This window comes from Sminthopsis crassicaudata, chromosome 1, assembly GCF_048593235.1.
Source record: "Sminthopsis crassicaudata isolate SCR6 chromosome 1, ASM4859323v1, whole genome shotgun sequence".
Taxonomy (NCBI): Eukaryota; Metazoa; Chordata; class Mammalia; order Dasyuromorphia; family Dasyuridae; genus Sminthopsis; species Sminthopsis crassicaudata.
In genome coordinates, this window is record NC_133617.1 from 695,394,352 (window position 1) to 695,410,121 (window position 15,770).

Genomic DNA, 15,770 nt, shown 5'->3' on the forward strand with positions numbered 1-15,770 from the left:
CGAGCGAGCCGCACTGTGCTGGCCGCCCGGAGCGCCGCTGCCACTTGCCAGCCTCCCTGGGATTTGGGAAGAATCAGGGAGCCCCCGCCCTGCCTCCGGCCAGCCCCCCCCACGCCCTTTCCTCGGCACCCCTGGGTCCCCGCCCTCCCCAACCCCTCCCCACTCTGAAAGCGCCGGTCTCCCGAGCGGGCGAGAGCGGCGGCGGCGAGAGCAGCGGGCAGAGCCCTGCACCTGGCTGGCCGTGGGCACTCGGCACTGCGAGCGGAGCGGAGAGCCGCGGCGGGGAAGGGATGAAGTCAGAGGTAGGCAGGGCGGGCTGATGCAGTGCGGTCAGGACGGTGCGGCAGCGCGCCGTGCAGCCGCCGCCAGAACCGGGGGATGGCTTGCGGGAGCTGGCCGGGGAAGGGGGTGGCGGCCACGGAGTCCCGAGGGCCGAGCACCTCGGCGGGATCGCCGCCTTGCTCTCCGTGCCCGGGGACAGAGCAGGGCTGGGGGCTGCAGCCCGGGCTCCCCTGGGGTGCTGACGGTTCGGGGGGCCCCTCTGCAGCCGGGGGGGCAGTTACGGGGGAGCTCCGGGGAAACCGGCGCCTGCACATCGGTAGCGCGGTTCTGGAGAAGCCGAGGGAAACTGAGGGCCCCTCCCGCTGAGCGAGGGAAGCCCCGAGGACTGGGCAGGAGCCCCGCTTTGCGCCCATCTCCGTCCTTTGCCTCGCCTCGTGCTCGTCTCCCGCAGGAGCCGGGGTAGCAGGTGCGCGGCCGGGCTTTCTGAAGGGGGGCGGGGGAGGGCTCGGATCTCCCCGGACTCCGGGAGCGGCCCTCCTCCCGGCTAGGGCACCTCTCACTTGCCGGGGGTTCCGGGCATGAGCAGCTTCGGCCGGGGTCGCCGGTCACCCTCCACATCTGCCCTGCTGCGTTCCCCCGAGGCCGAGCCGGAGCTCCAGCGGGGCACCGTGGGCCCACCAGCGGCTGCGCCAGCGAGGGCGAAGTATCTCCGGAACGAATTTGCAAACTGGCAAGCTTATGTCACCGTGAAACCCTTCGCCGAAGGAGGGGGTGGGGGGAAGAGAGAGGAGCAAGCAGGGGACCTGGGCTGCTTGACATAAGTAGGTCGCGGTTTTCCGAGGAGGGGTGTGGCTCCCCCGGCCTGACACTCCGAGGGGTCGAATCGCTGAAGTGACAGAAAAAAAGTAACGGTGACAGGTTTGGAGGATCCCAGACTTTGGGACCCGGGCTCCGGAGCAGCGCAGATGGGCGGCTGTGAGCAGAGTGCTTGGAAGTTTGAGGTCACTGCTACGGCTGGGAGCCCGAGTTTCTGTTTGTTTTTGTGTGCTCGTGTTTGCAAAGGAGAAAGTGGGCCTGATGGGGGGTGGGGGGAGGGTCCTATTCTTTGGCGCAGTTTTATCTGTTATGAGATTTCCGTATTTGCAGCTGCTACTTTAAAATGCTTAGGGTTCAGGTGGTCACACCTGATTTACTATGGGAGCAAATGAGCTGGAAATCTGAGTGTCTCCCGACATCCTCCCCAGCTGACCGGTGGACCCGCCGAGAGTACTCGTTCCTAAGCAAAGGCAGAAAAATAAGTCAAGCCCTGGTAGACGTTGCTGGTGCAATGGGATGAGATGCTGGGCTCTCAAAGTGACTTCTTCCTTGTCTCTTTATAAGGAGTAAATCTTGAAACTAGCCAGCTGAGACTAGCGTTAGCTAGACCTTGGGAGTCTGTAAATGGAATTTGGGAATCAGTGGAGGAACTGATTAGAAAAAGTGAGGGGAGGTAGGTACTTCCCTACATGGCAGCTACCCAGGCAGCTAATGCCCACTGTGCCATTCTGGCCAACCTCTGTAGCAAGGGCATTGTGACCATAAAGAAAAGAGGTACATTGAAGGCGGAGGAAATACAGCGTGTCCCAAAAGTCTTAGTGCGGTTTTAAATTATATTTTTGGGAATACTGTAGAAAATAACTCATCGGATCCAGTTGTCTTAAGTTGCCTTAACAGAATTTTAAAGCTGGAGAAAGAACCTTTAAGAGGTCATCTATCTAAATCTGTTGCTCCATTTTACAAATGAGGAAACTGAGGGTAGGTGAAGGTCATCCAGAAAGTTAGGAGCGGAGCCAGGAAGGAATTCCATTCTCCTAGAGCAAAATTCTTTCCAGGATACTTTGCTGTGGCAGCTGGCTCTATGTTTCTGACTCATGTCCTGTCTTTCGGTTCTCTGGGATTGTCCATCACATACCCTCTCCAAAACGTGTACTCAAGAGAACTAGCTCCGATGCCTTTTCGGCTTGGTTCGCTGAGCCAAAAACTTGAACGGGTTCAGGCTTTGAGCTCAGCCATGTCCCACGGAGCCTCTTTGTAGCAAAATCAGCAACCCTCTCAAGCAGCCCCTCTTTCAATGTCCCAGATCCAAGAGTTCCACCTGGAGAAGAGAGCAGCCACAAAGATGAGCTGCATATTGGGGCCCTACAAAGGCCATTCATCTCGCTTGATTGGTTTTCAGCATCTGCAGCTTGACTTGGGTCCAGTTTGAAAACATTAAGTAATCTTGCATCTCATTCTCGGAGTGTTATTATGAGATTCAGGCTGGAGTGCTGGAGAAATTCAGAGAAGAGGAGAAAGATGGGTTTTCTTTTATCAGGAAACTTATTGAAAAGAACTTATTAACAATCAAATCTGTCCAAGCCTAGACCAGGCTGTCTCTTGAGGTAGTAAGCTCCCTGTTACTGGAAGGTGGGAAGATTATGATGGCTTTATATTAAATAATCTTGAAGGTCCCTTCCAGCTCTAAAATCCCAAGATGTTATATTATTCCAGCCTACATTGATCTCATTAGTATCTTGAGAAGTAGAGGAAATTCTCAGGGTTACTTAGCATAGTCATCCCGTACTTTATAACATCCCTATTAGATGCCCATTCTATCACTTTCTGTGCACGTAGGACAACTCTCATTTTCTTGGGCATTTACTGTGTGCTAGAATTGCCAAGAGAATGTGAGGGAAATATTGAGTCAGTGGAATCATAGAATCACAGCTTCTTAGAGTAGAAAGACACGTTAGAGATAAATCTAATCCAAACTCTTCATTTGAGAAAACAGCCTTGTGAGGGAGGGGGGACAATATCTTGTTTGAGATCACTGGTTTATTTGTGTCTCACCCTTCATCATCTCATTTGGGGTTTTCTTGGCAAACACACTGAAGTCATTTGCCATTTTCTTTTCCACTTCATTTTACAGATGAGGAAACTGAGGCAAACAGGGATAAGAGACTTTCCTAGGGTCACCCAGCTAGTAAATGTCTGAGGTCAGAATTGAACTCAGGAAGATGAATCTTCCTGACTCCAGGCCCAGCACTCTGTCCAGTGCAGCTCATGTGTCTCTGTCACATGGTTAACTACTGATGGCAAAGAACTTACATTCCTAAGAACTCAGTTCCTGTGCTCAAAGTACTATTTGAGAAGATAAGATCAACCTGAGACAATGATGAAACATGGTACCTTGGCTCTGAAGACAAAGGTCAGCATAGGATGACAGGAGCCGAGTGGGCTCAGGGAAGCTTCCTAGAAGAAACTGAGCCCTGAAAGACAGGGAGGATATGAACGGGCAGAGAAGAGCAGTTGAGAACCCCTTTTGGGCTTCTTCACTCCATGCAAGCTAAACATTCATAGCTGGAGGTGTCTACTGAGCAAATGAAATGAATAATCAGAGCTCCCCACTCCACCACCAGCAAAGAAGATCCTTTCAAGCCTTTGTAAACTAGGCTGCAGGAAGGCTAAGGGCCATGGAGGAGACAATGTTTTGGGGGAACGAGAGGAGGATGCAGAGACCTTAGACCCGCCTTTTAGGGCACAGCTGTGGATGATGCAGGCTAGCCAGGTCTTCCTTCTGGAGGGGGGGGGTGCCAGGGTGTATTGGTGGGGGAGGTGGCCTCATGTGGCCTCCATGTGACCGGCTTAGCAGGGCTGGAGCTTTAGGAGCCTGGCCATGGGATTTCCATCCTTTTTTTTTAATGGTCATGATGGACATCAGCCAAGAACTAAGCCTGCTAGAGTCATGAGAAAGGACATGAGCAAGCCCCAGATAACAGCATGAAAGGAACAGAGAAAAATCATGAAAGGTGTATTTCTCCTCCTCCTCCTCCTTTTCTCCTCCTCTTTCTCCTCTTCCTTCTTCTTCTTCTTCTTCTTCTTCTTCTTCTTCTTCTTCTTCTTCTTCTTCTTCTTCTTCTTCTTCTTCTTCTTCTTCTTCTTCTTCTTCTTCTTCTTCTTCTTCTTCTCCTTCTTCTTCTCCTTCTTCTTTCTTCTTCTTCTTCTTCTTCTTCTTCTTCTTCTTCTTCTTCTTCTTCTTCTTCTTCTTCTTCTTCTTCTTCTTCTTCTTCTTCTTCTTCTTCTTCTTCTCCTTCTTCTTCTCCCCCTCTTCCTGCTCCTTTTCCTGTTCCTATCCTTCTCTTCCTCCTTCTCCTTTCTCAATTCTTTCTTTCTTTTTCCTCCTCCTCCTCCTTCTTTCCAAGTCTTGTATTCCTTCTTTTCTGTCTTCCTCCTCTCCTTCATCCTTCCATCTTCTTTTCTTCCTCCTTTCTCTTTTTCTTTTCTTCTTTCTTCCCTTTGCCTCTTTATAACCCTTCTCTTGCTCCTTTTTTTTCCTCTTCCCTCCTTTCTTCTCTCCTTCTATTTCTTGTGTAAATTATCCCTGCAGAACATAAGGACATAAAAGATCCTCCCCCTTCTTTCATTCCAGTGGCATCATCAAAGAAGAAAGAGCCCCTTCTTTCTCCCTGCTCCTCTACCCTAATCAACTCTATTGACCACCAGCAGTATTTCCAAGATAGAAAATTTGAAAACAAGTTTCTTACCAGCAATATACTGTGTTTCTGTACATACTGTATAAAATGTGTGCATATGCAGGTCCCTATCTATATTTATGCATATGCCTCTCTTTTAAAATTTAAAAGGACTATCCTTTCTTTTCAAGGTTGGAATCCGTGGTAGAATTCACCCTCTGCACTGTGACTTCAGAAACCCCTCCACCCCAAGTAGAAAGGGTTTGGGTTTTGAGATGTAAATGAGTGCTCCAGTGCTGCAGAATTCCCACAGTGCTGTGCAGCGTAGAGACTACAGTATTGGGTCTGCTCTAAGGGTTTTGATGCCCTAAGGGCCAGCTTTGCAATGTCCTTATACCTTAGGGATAGGATATCATAGTTAGAAGTTAATAATAATAACAATAGCTAGCATTTATGTAGCAACTACTATGTGCCAAGTACTGTACTAAGTGCTTTGTAAATATTAAGTCATCTGTTCCTCAAAACAATGCTGAGAGACAGGTACTATAATTATCCCCATTTTACAGTTGAGGAAACTGAAACAAATATCAGTTAAGTGACTTGCTCAGAGTAATACAACCAGTCTGAGGCAGGATTTAAATAGTGAGTCAGGGGCTGAGGTTTGGAAGCCGAAGACCCAATGTTTTTGGAAGAAAAAACAATATTTCTCATTAAAGATTCTGTTGAGTCGTCTCATCTCTAATTCAACAACTCAGAGGAAAGAGGAAGGGTAGTCTATTTTAGGATCATGGAGCCCAGCTTGTAGGGCTTGGTGGGCCTTTACAGACTCCCAAATTAGGAAAGAAATATTGCCAATGCCATTTTGCTGATGGAAGTAGTAGAGGCTCAGAGAGGTGGCCAGGATTTAGAATCATAAACTGTGAGATGCTGAAGGAAGTTATGGGATACAATGGAAAGAGTTCCATGTTTGGAATCACTTTGAAGCCTGATCCTGACACTCCTTATGTGACCTTAGGTGTTTAACTTACCTGTCCCTCAGCCCACTTTAGCTCAGACTGAGCTCAGTTAGGTCTCCTGACTTCTAGTCCCCCACACTCTGCTGCTGCAATCAAGGTAGCCCAAGGTCATTCTCTAACCATTTCTGGTTCTCCCAAACTCCCCTGAGAAAACACCATCGTATGTGACCACCATAAATGACTGCCCCTATAAGTGACTGATACACCCAGACACTCTCCAGTCCCTCTTCGGCTTTGCCTTCTGGGGACAATTTCTCTTTTTACACATTAGCTATGTCTTTTATTTTCTGGGGACTCAGTGGGAATTCATCCTGATGGTAATATAGTCTTTTTAAAATGGTAAGTGCCAAGGTATTTTAATAACAGCTCACCCTGGGGGATCGTTGAAATGTTACATTATTCAGCATATCCAACAGCAATAGGGTGTGACTTTAGTTCCATTTAAGCTGCCTGGTGATATGTTATTAAGGGTTTCCTGGTAGAGTCCTAAAAACCTTTCCATAAAGGTCTTACCTTTTGTGAGTTAGTAGCAACTTGTTATATTATCCAATTTAAATTGCATCTAAATCTTAATTCCCCACCCCTATAAATGTTTATTTGCAGTAGGAATGTCGGCATGTGGCCTAGACCTTGCCAATGACCTCCTGGGTTCTTACAGGTCTACTCAGGTGGACCAGTTTGACTGGAATGGAGAGTTATTTAGTTATTCATGGGGAGGATTAATGTGAAATAATCCTACAAAGGGTTGACTGGAGCCATGTTGGGGCTTTAAATGCCAAGCTAGGGAGGTTATCTTTTTTCCTAGTAGGGAGCGATTGAAAATCCTTGAGCAAGAGAGGGTCTGATTTTTGCTTTGGAAAGATTATGTTTACACATTCTTTTAATGCTTTGGGGGTTTTGGTACCAATCGATCAAGTTAATTTCCCTTTCTGGAATGAAGCAAATACTATAATAGGAAGCCAACTCGAACTATGTGTAAAGATACACTTTTTTTTTTTTTAAACACACCCAAGTTGTAGGTAAAAGAATAATTGTATCAGTTGCTTGCAAGAAAGAAATCTCTCCTTAAACACTTAAGCTAAAAGGAGAAAAAAAAAAAAACCAAAAACTTTAAACCTAAATTGTACAAATATCTATTTGATTATATAATTCTATATATGTGAGATTATATATGTATGTGTTGAATGCTGAACTGACACTCCATGTGTGATCTATGTTGTTTTTGAAGTCACATAATTATATACACTATGACTAAGTAGTCAAGATTTGATTCCTGGGAAGCTTTTGTAAATTAAAGGGTAGATAGACAGAAATATGGCTAAGAAATGAAGAAGTGGGTGCCTCTGACTTGTATTATAATTTACATTTCCTTCAGTCTTTAAAGTCTATAAAGCACTTTACATATATTATCTCTGTGGAGGCTCCCAATTCCCAATAGTTAGCTAATGGTCTTATTATCCCATTTTACAGATAAATAAATAGAGCCCAGAGAATTTGATTTACCAGTGATTATACTGCTAGTGAATACTACTGAAGGGATTTAAATTCAGTTCTTTTAGACTGCCAAATACAAGGCTATTTTGGGTGATAGCCTCTTAATTGGTTCTTTTGCATCAAGTTCTCCCCCACCCTCACCCCAGGTCATTGTCTACGTTCCAGAGGCCTCTCCTACTCAAAAACCTTCCATGTCCATAAAATGCAAACCTTAATCATGACCTTCTTCCTCCTGGCTTTGACCTTTTCTTCATGTCTTTCTCCTCCATGCACTCACATCCCAACTAAACTAAGCTCCTAGCTGTTGCTGTTCCCACTCCTGTGAATTTGATCAGACATTTGCTGTCTCCCTCCTCACCTCTGCCTCCTAGGATCCTTCCCAGCACCCAGCTCAGGTTATCTCTTCCTCTGTGAAGCCTCCTCCAAGCCTCCTAGCCCAAAGTATTTTTTCCCTCTTCTCAGATATTGCTTGAGCATCTGGTCTAGCATCCTTTGTCCATTACATTCTACTCTGTATTCAACTTGTCTGCATACGCCATCGCTCCCCTTGCCATCCCACAGAATGGATACCCCTTAAAAGTAGGGAATCATCTTTTTTTTTTTCTTTTCCTATGCTTCTATGCTGTCATGGCTGGAGAGCCAACCTCAGGGAAAAACCTGAGTTCAAATCCTATGATCTTAAAACACTTGGTAAATCACATTAAGTCTTTTAGAATGACTCTTAAGAGCTAGAGAAGGTGCCAGCTGGCCTTGAAAAAGGCACTTTCTTCATCTGGGAATTCCCAATGTCACTGAAATTATGTCTTATCCCAATCCCCGCTCCCTCCTCAATGACTAGCATTAGTAGACTTAATAGACACAAGAGACTTAATAAATATTTGTGAATTTTGATTGGATGCTTATCATTACCGTCTGTAATTTATAACCAGGCAGGTGAGGAAGGCCATATTCCTCTGATTGTGTGTTATCATAGTCTGAGTCCCCTAACTGATACTTACTGAGCATCCTGTCTGTCATCCTGATAGCGGTCCATCCGACATTGTCTCTGACTATTGTTTCTGTCTCGTCAAACTATTTCGTACCTGTATATTTTATATCCCCAACTGTGTTCTAAAGGTCTCTTCTTATGTTCCTCTGTATCCCCACCCAGGGCCTAACACAGTGCAAGCAGTAGAGCATCCTTGAAATAAATAAGTGCATGCTAGATGAGGTGTTTTATTATTTAGAGGTAGTGTGGAACAATGGAAAGAACACTGGGCTGGGATCCAGAGGCCTGGGCTCCGTTCCCAGCTCTGCCCCTGACTCACTGTGACTTCTCCACACTTAGCCTTAGTTTCCTCATCTGTAAAATGAGACAATCAGTCTGGATGATCTTGAAGGTTCTTTTTCTCTTTACAATCTACAAATTCTGTGCATGAATGCGAGGGACAGAAGAGGAAGAAATAGTCTTGAGCTTGTTGTCTAACTGCAAATCTAGGCACGAATGCCAGGTACAGAAAAGGAAGAAACAGTCTTGAGCTTGTTGTCTAACTGCAAATAAGACTTACCCCCAAGCAGCCTCAAAACCAGGACACGGCCATATGTCCTCATGTGCCAAATAGCCTAGCACGGTTTGAAGCTGAGAGTGCCAGTGAGAAACAGGGCAAATGGAGGTTACTGTGGAGTTAGTGGAGCTCTTGTTGGACCCCAGAGCCTGATGCTGGAATGAAATGCTCCTAAGCAAGATAAATTGAATTAGTTTCATTATCACTAGGGGCTTAACTTAGGGCTGGGAACTGTCAGACCCAGCAGCAGTCTCAGCGTCTAAGTGTCATTGAGTAAAAATCTGGTTAACAGCCCCGGTGATCAGGATGGCTTGGCAGGTGCACAGATTTTCACTGGATATTGGTTGAACTCTATCTGGCCAAAGGGGAGAGGGAGAGCATGTCTTCCTTGGGGGAATCAATATTTGGGGAGCATGACTGTGTGAATTCCCAAGGCATCCAGACTTCAGGGCTTTTACCAGATAAGGATCCAGAGCATCTCATTCCTCTCTGCAATCCAGTCCTGTTCTGTACGGGAACCAGAAACATCCTTTAGGAAGACTTGTAATCTCTGCCCCTGGGTCCCAACTACCACATCTTGCCCCACACCCACCCCACCAGCTGCTCCTCCAGACAAACTGGTCTGTGGAACTGCAGCCCTGTCACGTGTCTGGTGGCTCCAGGGGATTAAGCAGAGGCTGCCGGGTCGGCATTTATGACCCAGGCTGGATTGGGAGCAGATAGGAAGAAGTAGTGAGTTTGCAAAGTCCTCCTGGCTCTTCAGAAAAGCCCAGGTCAGATCCATTCCCTCCCCTTCCCCAGTCTCAAATCTATCTGATCCCCATTTGCAGAGAAGACAGGAAGAAGACCAAAGTAGCAAAGAGAGCCCAAGTGGTACCTTAGTCAGGGCAGAGCAGGAGGGCCTGGACAAAGTATCACAACCAACTCCAGAAAGCAATCATTAGATAAAAGGTAAAGAGGGTGGTGTCAGGCTTCTGGCTGTCTCCTGTGCTCCTCTCCGGCTGTTTTCCTCCTCTGGCTTCGTGAAAGTAGAGAAACTGAGTGCTCTATCTCTCTCTTCCTCTCTCTCTCTTCCTCTCTTTCTCCTTCTTTTTTCCTCTATCTCTCTTTCTCCTTTTCTCCCTTCTCCATTTCCCCATCTCTCTCCTTCTCTTTCCCTTCTCTCCTTCTTTCTCGCTTCCTTCTTCCCTCTCCCTCCTTCTCTCTCTGTTTCTCTTCTTTCTTCTCTCTGTTTTTCTCCTTTCTTCTGTTTTTCTCTCTCTTCCTCCTTCCTCTCTCCTCTCCCTTCCCTTTTTTCTCTCTTCTTCCCTCATCCCTCTTCCCTATTTCTCCCACCCACCCCATCTCTCTCTCCTATCTTTGTCTCTCTTCCCCTTTCTCCTCTCTTTTGTCCCTCCTTCTCTCTGCTTCTCTCCCTCTTTCCTCTATTTCTCTCCCTCCTTTCTTTCTCCTTACCCCTCTTTTTTCCCTTTCCCTTTTTCTCATTTTCCTTCCTCTTGCCTCCCTATTTCTCTCTCCCACCCACCCATCTCTCCCATCTTTCTCTTCCCCTCTCTCCTCCCTTTCCTCTCTCTACTCTCCCTCTTTCTCTCTGTTTCTCACCTTCCTCTTTTTCTCTCCCTCCTTTCTTTTTCCTTCCCCCTCTTCCTTTCCCCTTCTCTCTTCTTCCCTCCTGTCTCCTCCCTATTTCTCCCTCTTACCCACCCCATCTCTCACTCTCCCATCTTTCTCTCCCCCTCTCTCTTCCTCACTCTCTCTAGCTTCATTTCTTTGTGTCCATCTACTGTAGTCTTCACTTTTCTCCCTCAGTCTAGCTGACTATTGGGTAAAGTCAGATAAAGCTGTGAATCTGTCCTCTGGAAAAACTCAGAACTATGTCTTGGAGGTTTTGGGCAGCTCAGCATCTTGACATTCTCTAAAATCTGCCCCAAGGACATGGGCGGGCGAATACAGATCCAAGTACCCATATTGACAGACACAGACTCACACAGGCACATTCTGTAAGCCTGACTTCTGGCCTTTTTGAGAGGAGAGATAAGTGAAGAGCACACAGAATGCGGGCTGTCCCACAGACACCCTCTCCTGCTCTGCCTGGAGCTGCCGAGGTCAGCGGGAGCATTCAGCAGCGTGCTTGCCAAGGTGAGTTTGACGTTAGCCAGGCAGGGGGTCACCCTGTCTGGGACTCAGAAGCTTCCTTGGCTTTACCAGGCCCTGGCTCACCTAGGCCGGTAATGGGACCCCTCAGCCTAACTTGTTCTCCTCATTGTGTCCTGGAGCTGGCCTCCAAGGAAGTGCTCTGTAGGCACTTGGGAGTGGGCAGGAGGGAGATGTCACCGGCTCCGCATACTTCCTTCCTATGGGCCTCTTGCTGAGTTTTCCCATTTGTGAGATGTAACAAGCCTGTTCTGACTTATATATTATATATATATATATATTAGTGTGGTTCTTAGAGCAGGAATTCTTCAGTCTTTTTTGAATCATGGACCCCTGGGATCATTTGAAGCCTGTGGGCCCCTTCTCAGAATAATGTTTTTAAATCATTGAAGAAAATGATAAATTCCCATTGTAACTAGTAAAAGGCATAATCTTTTCCTATCCAAATTCTTGAACCCCTTGAAATCTGTCTAGACTGGGAGTCCTTGGCACCAGGTTAAGAATCTCTGTACTTGAGACAGCCGATTTCAATGTATTGAGGAGTTAGCCTTGGAGGCAGGATTTATGTGACTATGACACAAGCTTCTCAGTGACCCTGATAAATAAATTATACTTTTCTGTCTCGGTGGAAGGAGTTTACATAGAGAAGTTCTTTACACCATGTCATAATAAATCTGAGTCAATTAGTCAATCAACATGCATTTATTAAGCATCTACAAAAACTAATATGGCAAGCTCCGGTGGGCCCTGCAATAGGTGCAGTTAGTCCTGTAGGGATTGGGACAGTTGCAGAGATAACTAGGTACAAGAAATTGGCCGGGGAAGACGGAGAAGAGAGGAAGGAGAATCTCTTTGCCTCCCATCCTCATTCCCTTTGATAGATGGATGGGGCAAAGGTTACTTGACATGGTGCAAGAAGCAAGTGTCATTCTCACATCAACAATAATCTTATGGCTTAGCAGAATTCTGGGTTTTTGACCATCCAAGGTCATTCACTCCTATTATTTGTTTGTTCAACTCCAGAAGTTGCCAACTCTACTCTTAAAGGGGATGGAGGATGTTTGTATTCTTACTTGATGCTAGATAGCTGGCTACCTGTCACTCATTAATTTTGAAATTCAATTCAGCAAGCATTTGCCAAGGGTCTCCTGTTTGCCAGGCACAGGATCCCCAAATTCAGACCCCCTCCTAATACTAAGTTTTTGTAATGTGGCTATTATGTGGCTGAACTGCAGGTTCGTTTATTTAAAACAGAAGTTCATAACTCATGAGTGTGTGTGTGTGTGTGTGTGTGTGTGTGTGTGTGTGAATCTGGTAAAGTTCACAAACCACTTTTTAAATGCAAAAAAATACAAAGAATTGCTGAGAAAAATATGATATAACTAGATGACAGTTATCGAAATATTAAAGGAAAAAAAACCTCATAGGCCTCAGGTTAAAAGTCCTTGTTTTTGTTTTGTTTTATTAAAAGCTGCCATTCTGTGGGGGGAAAGGGTGCCACAGACTGAGACTCTTCTGAGGAATCGGATTTCAATTTTTCCACCATTGCCCACTAGTCTGCCCCACCTGAACACGGGCCCAAAAAGTGAAAGCAGGCTGTCCTGATCTGGGAGGTAAAACTGTCTGCTGAAAAAGCATACATCTTTCGGGACTTTTGGCATTAAATTTTTCCCAGTCAGCAAAGTCAAGGGAGGAATGGCTCAGCCACAGGCTTGCATCCTGGCAAGGATTAAAGGGCAAAATAGTCAAACAAGCCCAGCCATGAACAATAAGTCTGTGTGTGGAGGTGGTGGTGAGGAGGGGTCCTAATTGGGTAAGGGTCAAGAAATGGCCACCAAATTCTGTCCAGGATCTCTCCCCAGGGTTGTTTTGCCAACACACACACACACACACACACACACACACAGACTCCTCACCCTCAATACATCCAAAATAAAATGGAGTCCTCTGTGGAATAGGAAGGTAGGTTAAAATCTAAAGGCCACTAGGATAAAATTATTAAAATAGGGTTTGCCTTAGAATCAGACATATACTGTCTGTGTGACCCTGGGCAAGTGAATTTACTTCTCTGTCTGCCTCCGTCTCCTTTTCTATAAAATGGGTATGATCATAAGCACTTTCCTTCTAGGGCTATTATAAGGATGAAATGAGATAGTATTTGTAAAGCACTTTGAAAAGCTTAAAAGTTTATATAAATATTATATACTATTAGACACTAGCTGTTACTATGAAATTAGTGCTAGAGATGAATCTTAACTTGAATCCTGAGAGCCCATCTGGGGTATAGCTAAGAGCCAAGACTCAGTGACATCAGAGAAAGCGATGGCACATTCTTAAATCTGCCTCTGTGACTCTGGAGCACTCAGAGTGGAATCTTACTTTACCCTTAATATGGCACAGTAGCAGATGCTAAAGGCAATGTCAGTTTTCCTGGTACACAAAGACCCCCGCATTCCCCTCAAGAATCATGCGCTCAGGGCAGCTAGGTGGCACAGTGGATAGAGCACCAGGCCTGAAGTCAGGAGGACCCGAGTTCAAATCGGCCTCAGATACTTAACACTTCCTGGCTGTGAGACCCTGGGCAAGTCACTGAACCCCAATTGCCTCAGCAAAACAAACAAAAAAACTACTCATAGTTACAGAATGGATAACATAAAATAAGAGGTTGTAGCTAGAGCAGAGCATCCAGATTAAAATGTCACTGAGTAACATTCAACAAGATAAGTAAAATTAGAAAAGAACATTTGTTGTGGTGGAGTCTTTTTAACCAGGCTATGACCCTGTTTGGGGTTTTCTTGGTAATGAAGCTAGAAAGTTTGCTCTTTTCTTCTCTAGCAAACAGAGTGACTTACCCAGGATCACACACTCAACAAGTACTCTCTCCACTGCTCCAGTCAGCTGACTGAAAGAGAATATAGATTATGTCAATATGTGGCTTTGCCCCCTCGGGGATCTTTACGCCTGGTTCCGTGGCCCCCAGTTTCTATTTGGGTTTGGTACAACTTAGCTGTAGTCTTGATTTTCTGTAAAATACTCAATGCTTTGCTACTGGAAGACTGTGGTCTCTGCTTCCTTTTCTTTCCTGTCTCATGACCTAGCGCCTAATTCTTACTTCTTATCTCTCCCTGGAGCATATTCCCTGGAGGACTGGGGAGAGGCTTATCTCAGGACCTTATAGATAAGAGAAAATAGCCCGGAATACTTGTTTTGAAACCCTAACTTTTGCCTAGCCCTGTATGCCAGGCATTGTGCTAAGAGCTTTACAAACAAGATCTCTCTTGATTCTCCTTGGAAGTATGTACTGTTGTTATCCCTAACTTGCTGATGAGGAGACTGAGGGAAGCAGGGATTAAGTGGCTTGCCCAGGATCCCCCAGCTAGGGAGAACAGAGACCTCTGGAGTCCAAGCCCAGCTCTCTGTCCACCAGGCGCCCCTGGGCATTGTTCTAGATGCAGATTCTGTGTGTGTGTGTGTGTTCTCCCAGGGGCATTTCCCCTTGGACTTGTCCTTTGTGTGTACGGTCTCCTCTCCTGTATGTTCACGTTCAGTGCCCATGGTGCCTTGTTTTGGGTGCATCCTTGCTGCTCATGTTGTTGTGTGCACCTATTTCTCCCAGTGTACGTGACCCCATTGTTCTACTCTGCAGAATGGGTAGAGTAAGACCCTTTAAATATCAGGCTGAGACTTCTGTGAGTTCTGGACTAGAGAAGAGCAATCGGGTACATTCAAGGTCTTCCAGTTAGGGGTTGTTTAGTCTAGCCAAGAACACAGAAGTGTGTCAGTGCAGGGGGGTGTCCGTAGGAGGATGGGGAGAGGGTGAAGCTGCTGCCTGAGAACATTTCCTGGCCCAACTCTAAATCATTCCTGTGCTCTCTGAAATCACCTAATCCGTCTGCTTTGAAAATAGGAATTTTGAGCTTTAAAGAGCCTGTAACCCTTCCCAATATCACCCCTCATACCCTCACCACTGTTTGCTTTTTAAAGTCATACATTTATTAACTCTTACCAGGTACCAAGGACTGTGTTAATAAGCACTGGAAATAGAAATAAATACAAACAGAAGGGAAAAAAAAGACAATTCCTGTTCACAAGGAGCTTATATTCTAGTGGAGGCAGCTGACACATAAAAAGATGGAGTTTGGACCAGGGTTTGGAGATGAAATTATCCATCGCTGAGAAAGTCTATAATCCCCAAAGTGAAGGCTGGAGAAGGATGAAAGTGTCCCATACTCTTTGGAAGTATCTGAGGTCAAATTTGAACTCAGGTTCCTGACTCCAGGCAGTCATCCTTAAAAAGGAAATCTGGGGAGAGACCGCTGAGGCAAAAGGTACTTCCTGAATGTATCTAACAGTTTAAGATTTGCAAAGTACTATATACATTTTATTTCATTTGGTCTTCACAGCAACCCTGTGAGGTAGGTGTTAATTTTAGACCCATTTCACAGATGAAGGGACTGAGGCTGAGAGGTTAAGTCATTTGTCCAAGTGTGTGAGGGAGGAGGATCTGAATCATCTTCCGGACTCCCAAGTCCATAGGAATGGAGCACAAGGGAGCGACCATGACGAGGTTGGACTAAATAACCTCTAAGGCCAGTTCCAAATCTGTGAGTCTGTAACCAAGGTTATCATCCCTTCCCAAGCACTGTTAAGAGGTAGCAGCCAGTACTGGGTGCTGCTCCCTATTCTGTAGCAGCTATTCTGCCTGGGATGGGCCAAAAAGTTCTAGAGAAGCCTCCTCATGTTTGGGTCCTGTGATTCCCTCACTGGCTGAAGAGTGAGGGGCTAAGACT

At 46.0% G+C, this 15,770-nt stretch overlaps 1 protein-coding gene across 9 annotated transcripts in view; it reads left to right on the forward strand.

Moving 5' to 3' along the window:
• The window catches only part of IQSEC1 (IQ motif and Sec7 domain ArfGEF 1), a 740,816-nt gene that overhangs the window by 579,338 nt on the left and 145,708 nt on the right, over window positions 1-15,770 (forward strand). Inside the window, exons 1-2 of one of the 9 annotated variants that reach the window (XM_074283687.1) lie at window positions 9,539-9,777; window positions 10,759-10,965. The exons of 7 other annotated variants lie outside the window; for them this stretch is intronic. The gene's annotated coding sequence lies outside the window, so the exon portion shown is untranslated. Of the gene's footprint in view, window positions 1-166; window positions 303-9,538; window positions 9,778-10,758; window positions 10,966-15,770 lie in introns of those variants that run through there. One more of the 9 variants, XM_074283689.1, reaches the window with a different exon arrangement.